Source organism: Triticum dicoccoides, chromosome 3B (genome assembly GCF_002162155.2).
Source record: "Triticum dicoccoides isolate Atlit2015 ecotype Zavitan chromosome 3B, WEW_v2.0, whole genome shotgun sequence".
In the NCBI taxonomy this organism is placed as follows: domain Eukaryota; kingdom Viridiplantae; phylum Streptophyta; class Magnoliopsida; order Poales; family Poaceae; genus Triticum; species Triticum dicoccoides.
The window spans coordinates 719,105,720-719,111,769 of NC_041385.1; positions in this window are offsets into that span (position 1 = coordinate 719,105,720).

Consider the following 6,050-nt stretch of genomic DNA (forward strand, 5'->3'; position numbering starts at 1 on the left):
TTGGTTTAGTGTTGGAGTTACTGGCCACTACCGCTTGCACGAGCTATTCAAACTCACGGTCTGAATCAGTTTGGTTTCTTGAGTCTCAACTACAAGCTGAAAGACATCGATCAGCTGTGCCGCGACAAGAAGCGGAAGGACTGCGGAAGTCCCTGGAGCATTCAGATGCATACTTTCTGGTGCAACAGCAAGCGCTGGAGGATTTTAGCACCAAACAGGACAAAGCTAATCAGCTTGCAAAGCTTATTGCCAGCATGGTGGATACCCAGGATAACGTTTCTTGAGCTCTTCTGAAGTTGTTTCAGTTATGCTCTTGTTTTGCTGCCACGTTTATTTGCACTGGTGGCCAATTTTGACGGCCAGTGTATGTAATATGCTGCTTTGTTCCCTATATTTGCACTGGGGGCAAACTTTGATGCCCAGTGGATGTAATATGTGTAATAGCAGTAATAGGCTAGAATTAATTGCTTGCTTATTTATTTCCGAATTTCTTGTTTAGTTGTTTGCTTGTAGTCACTGCAGTTCTTTTTATGTGCTTTTCTAATGGCCACAATAGCCTATTTTTGGTAACTAGGCCAAAATAATCATGGCAACACACGGACTGTTGTAACCATGGGCCTCCTGCAGGCCGTATGATCCATGGGCCTTCATCCGGCCGTAGGATCCATTGGCCTTCTATACGGGCCGTAGGATCCATCGGCCTTCTATACGGGCCTTAGGGTCCATGGGCCTCGTACGGGCCTTAGGGTCCATGGGCCTTCTACGGGCTGTATGACCCGTGGGCCTTCTACAGGGCATAGATCCATGGACCTCATACGGGCCATAGATCCATCGGCCTTCTACGGGGCATATCATCATTTTGCCAATCATGGGTCGTACAATTCGTGGACCATAACGGGCCGTTAATAGACCGTATTTTATAACTCTATGAAAACAGCCCAATGGGTTTTTTTGACATGAAAACGGCCCAACATATTAATGGTCCACAAACGGGCCGACTGTAATGACGGGCTGAATTTGGCCCACAAGCAGAAAATGATAGTAACGGGCCGTATGTAACTGAATGCTGCAAATGAGCCCAAGAATCAATGGGCCTAGAGAAGGCCGAAAGATAACTTGGGCTGGAAACGGCCCAATAGAATAACGGGCCATTAATGGGTATAAAGTGATACACTGTTCATTACGGGCCAGTTTCACCATGGGCCGCTAATGGGCCAAGAGTTACAAAGGGCCTCATATGGGCCGAAAGAAGTCATGGGCCACACAGACCGGAAGTTAAAACGGGCTGGAATCATATTGGACGGCCCAGATGACGCTACTGGGCCTAATTCGGATAGGGCGTAACGGGCCCTGGGTTAGCGGGCTGTAAATGGTCTATATGCGAACATGCCATTAATAGGCTTTCCGTGGGCTGGCGCGCCACCTTTTGACCAAGTCAAACGGGCCGGCCTTTTCACAGGAATGGGCCTTTGTTGGGCCCTGCCATGTGTCGCTGTATCATAGGCGCCTTCGGTCCAATGAGCGGATGATATCTGTCCCAACGGTGAGCCGAGATGTGTTCCCTCCAGCCAATGATGATTTTACACGTGGAAAATCCCCATTGGTCGGGGCTGTTAACGGGTTATCGGATCCAAAACCCGACCCGATAGCTTAACGGCGTTCCGTTACGGTGGATGCCACGTGTCGATCACCCTTGACGAAAGCACTTCTGTGACGTGCGATTTATCGTCATGGAAGTGGACACTTCCATGATGATAATTTCGGTAATGTCATGGAACACTTCTACGACAGCACAGGTATGACTATCTTGATTCTGTCATAAAATCTTCATGGATGTACATGCATGACAAAAAACACGACCTACTGTGACAAACACGTATCATCACGGAAGTGTATTTTTTTTGTAGTGACTGTCGCGTCTTCCCCGGCTCCGCGTCGTCCCCTTCCTAGGCCTCCTCGTCGTCCACCGCCCTGGTGCTCTCGGCGCGGCGTGGTCAAGGTGGTCAAGGAACGACTTCCATCAGATGTGGACTGTACGTGGAAAGGCTGACAGCTGGGTCCACGGCCGCAACAAGGAAATGTGTCCTTCTTACGCGCAAAATAATGATTCCTCTAGCTGACATCTGGGACCCACCGGAAGGGCCTCTGTATTTCATGAAAAAAACATTCCCCCCGTTGGCAGGTCAGACCCACCAGCTATATCTTCACATGCAAGGAAGTGCCTCCTTATTACGCACTAAAAAATGAATACTCCCTCTGCTAGGTGGGACCCATCATAGTGGGAAGTTTACTTGTGGGCCTACTAAGTTGACGGGGACGGAGGGCTTTGTCAACTTAGTCAATATGAACGATTCTAGCTCCATTGACCGTACGGTGTCCATCCAACGGCCGTAGTGCTTCTTCAACCTCTGGTCTTCTTGCTCCAGCCGCCCAAAGCAGCGCCAGTCGTGCCGGCTGCTCTTGCCTCTCGTGGCCGGTTGTGCTTCCGTGGAGGCCTCACTGCTCCCACCGGTGACCAGGCCATCCATCCATTCACCAAACCCCCTGTTATTCTGCGGCGACGATAAGGTCACACCAAACTCACACCAAAGTCGAACAAGTGAACCCTCGTACTCCTCTCCGTGTGGGCATCCACTTCCGCGTCTTCCCCGGCTCCACGTCGTCCCCTTCCTAGGCCTCGTCATCGTCCACCGCCCTGGTGCTCTCGGCGCGGCATGGTCAACGTGGTCAAGGAACGACTTCCATCGAAAGAGCACTGTACGTGGAGAGGCTGACAGCTGGCTCCACGACCGTAGCAAGGAAGTGCCTCCTTATTACACGAAAAATAATGATTCCTCCACCTGATAGGAGGGACCCACCGGACGGGCCACCATATTTTGCGAAAGAAATGCTTCCCCCCTGACTGCTGGGACCCACCAGCTACATCTTCACACGCAAGGAAGTGTGTCCATATTATGGGCAAAAAACGATTCGCCCCCTGACAGCTGGGACCCACCAGCTACATCTTTGCATGCAAGGAAGTGCCTGACAGTCGGGACCCACCTGGTCGAAGCATACATAACGTTGCCATTCTGGTCACAAACGTGTACGTACATACTGGTCGATGCAGAGGCGCACGTGTCGTAGTAGAGGCGCACACGTAGCATATACACGTATGTAAAGTGGCCAGGGTGCAAGAAAGTAAATATGGCCACGTACGTACATACAGGAGGGGTCTCGGACGCCTACTTGCACATACGTAGGCCAGGGCTCGTGTACATGGCTGGGTTGGAACGGAGAAACTGCGTCGCCGTCATGTTCATGGGGAGACAACCGGCTGCGTCGGAATGGAATGCGTCGTCTTGTTCATCGGGAGGGCTTGTACGGAACAACCGATGGAAACAAGGCCTGGCGTATCAAAGAACGGAGGAAATGGCCTTGTGTTCAACCGGCCACGGTTAAAACAGGATCCTGTTCATCGGGAGGGGTCTGGTGTACCGCAAAATGGAGGAAACGGACTTCTGTTGGACCTCCTAAGGTCGAAACAGAGTCCTGTTGATCGGGAAGAGTGTGGCGTACCGCAAAACAGAGGAAACAGACTTGTGTTGGAGCGCCATAGTCCAAACGGGGGTCCTGTTCATCGGGAGGGGTGTGACGTACCACAAAACGAGACTCCACGAACACTGTTCATCTCTATCGTCGACCTCCTCCAGCCTCCACCAGCGACTGTTCATCCAGGAGCTCCTGTTCATCGAGCCTCCACCGCTTGCTACTCCACCGGGTACTGTTCAACTAACCCTCTCCACGGGCTACTGTTCAACCACCCCTCCATGGGCTACTGTTCATCTAGCCCTCCACCGGCTACTATTCGACAAGCCCTCCACGGGGTCGTCCTGTTCATCCAGCCCTCCACGGGGTCCTGTTCATCCATCCCCAACCGGCTCGAACAGGGTCCTGTTCATCCAGAGGCAACACCACGGGGTCCTGTTCATCCACCCCCACCGGGAACTGTTCATCTAAACCCCCACAACAACGCTCACTGTTCATCAAGGAAAGGAGGCAGCAGGGTTTGATCGACTTCAGTTAGCCGCAGTTGCGAAGGAATCACTCGGGTTCGGTAACATAGCTAGTGCAATCGCTCGTGTTCAGTTAGAGCCCAACGCCTCGCTCGGGTTCAGTTAGAGCCCAACGCCTCGCACCCACGCGCATGCGGTATGAGAGAAACGTGCATCGCTCGGCCCCGATCACCCACCGTAACCGGGAACTCCCTGATATTTTCCTCGCCCCGCTTCTACCATGGTTTTTTCCGTCATGGACGGCCAAAAGAATGTAATGCAGCTGCGTCTCCGGCCCGCCTAGGATGAAAAGCTCATTTTTTGTCATGTTTTTTGTCATAGAAGTAGGAGCCCACCACATCTATGATGATATCGGGTTTTGTCACAATTATCATCATAGAAGTGTCATAAGTATGACCGAAAAAATTCGTTCGGCCCAAAATGTCACGGATGTGTCTTTTTTTTGTAGTGGTGTGTGTCACATAATTAGTTAATTGAATTAGAGTGTGTGTCACATAGTGATCTCCAATTCTAACATGGATTTCACATTCACTATATACATGCTACTTTTCTAATACAATTTCATATGTATATGATGAACACCATAGTAGTGAGAAAACTTTTGGGTGGATTCAAGCATATGACCTACAAAATAGCACAACAATCGAGTCAATGTCAACTTTTCCAAACCTAGTATGGCACGAATTCGAAATAATTATCCATGGTCCTCAGTTCAAATATTACAATGTACACCGAATTGAAATATCGATATTAAGTCTTGTACTATCTACATTCATATGTTGTTTTTAGCCCCACCCCCCTGGCACACACTCTACATACTTCCTGTATCGGCCAATCTTCCTCTCCTAACCACCTTAGGAAGCTATCGGTTTTAGACACACGTTCATTCTTTCTCTCCATGTTTCGATCTCTAACTCTCTCAATTACACAACCCCCTTTTACACTCTGTTACCAAATGTATTTACCTCACACACCCGCCATTGCACCCCATGCCGAGCTATCTTCTCTCTCTCTCTCTCGCTCCCTCCCACCCTCTCTCGCTAGATACATTCATTGCCTATCTAGCCCCCAACCTCTCGTGAGCACGCAAGCATGTTGTCTATCTAGGTCACTCCCTCGAGACTGTCTCACTCTTTCTTCTGCACGATGGGCCACACACGCTCAATCTCGCTCTCTTTATCCAAGTCTCGATTAACATTGTTTTCGTTCACACACAAATGATATATCTCCCTGTTCCGGCCTGGATCAACACACTCTATACTCTCTCACACAGATTGTCTATCTAGGTCAGTCCATCCAAGCCGCCCAACTCTTTCAACCTCATGGCGGGCCACTCTCTCTCTCTCTCTCTCTCTCTCTCTCTCTGTATGTCTCAACTGACCTCGCTCTTTCTCGGACACAAAAGATATGTCCATGTTTGAGCCCAATCCGACATATTCATATTGTATACTCTCTCACACACATTGTCTATCTAGGTCACTCTCTCCAACCCGTCTCACTGTTTCGATCACACGACGACCCACACTCGCTCAATCTCACTCCCTTTATATATGTAATCGATTGACCTTGCTTCCTCCCACGCACAAAATATATATACATGTTTGTGACTGGATCATCTCTCAAGCTCTATCTTACAGCCCTCACCCTTCCCAAAAGCTCAATCGGACAGTATCTCTCCAGAGCATATATATCTTTTCAATGAATGTCGGACCACACTCACTTTGTCTCTCTATCTATATGTCTCTTGATTGACCTCGCTTTCTCACGCCGTATCTTCCACACATTGAAGCTACCTCTCCATCCTTCGCAAAGCTGGAGATATTTACATTGCAAGGGGGACTCCAACCTTGGATTAATTTGTGTAGGCATTTATTCCGGTGGGTTTAGATTATATTTTCATAGCACTCAGCCCATAACTACTCCAAACAACACTGCAAACCCCGCACCTCCCCCAATTGATTTCCCTCTGGCTTGGTTATCGCTCTCTTGCACGCC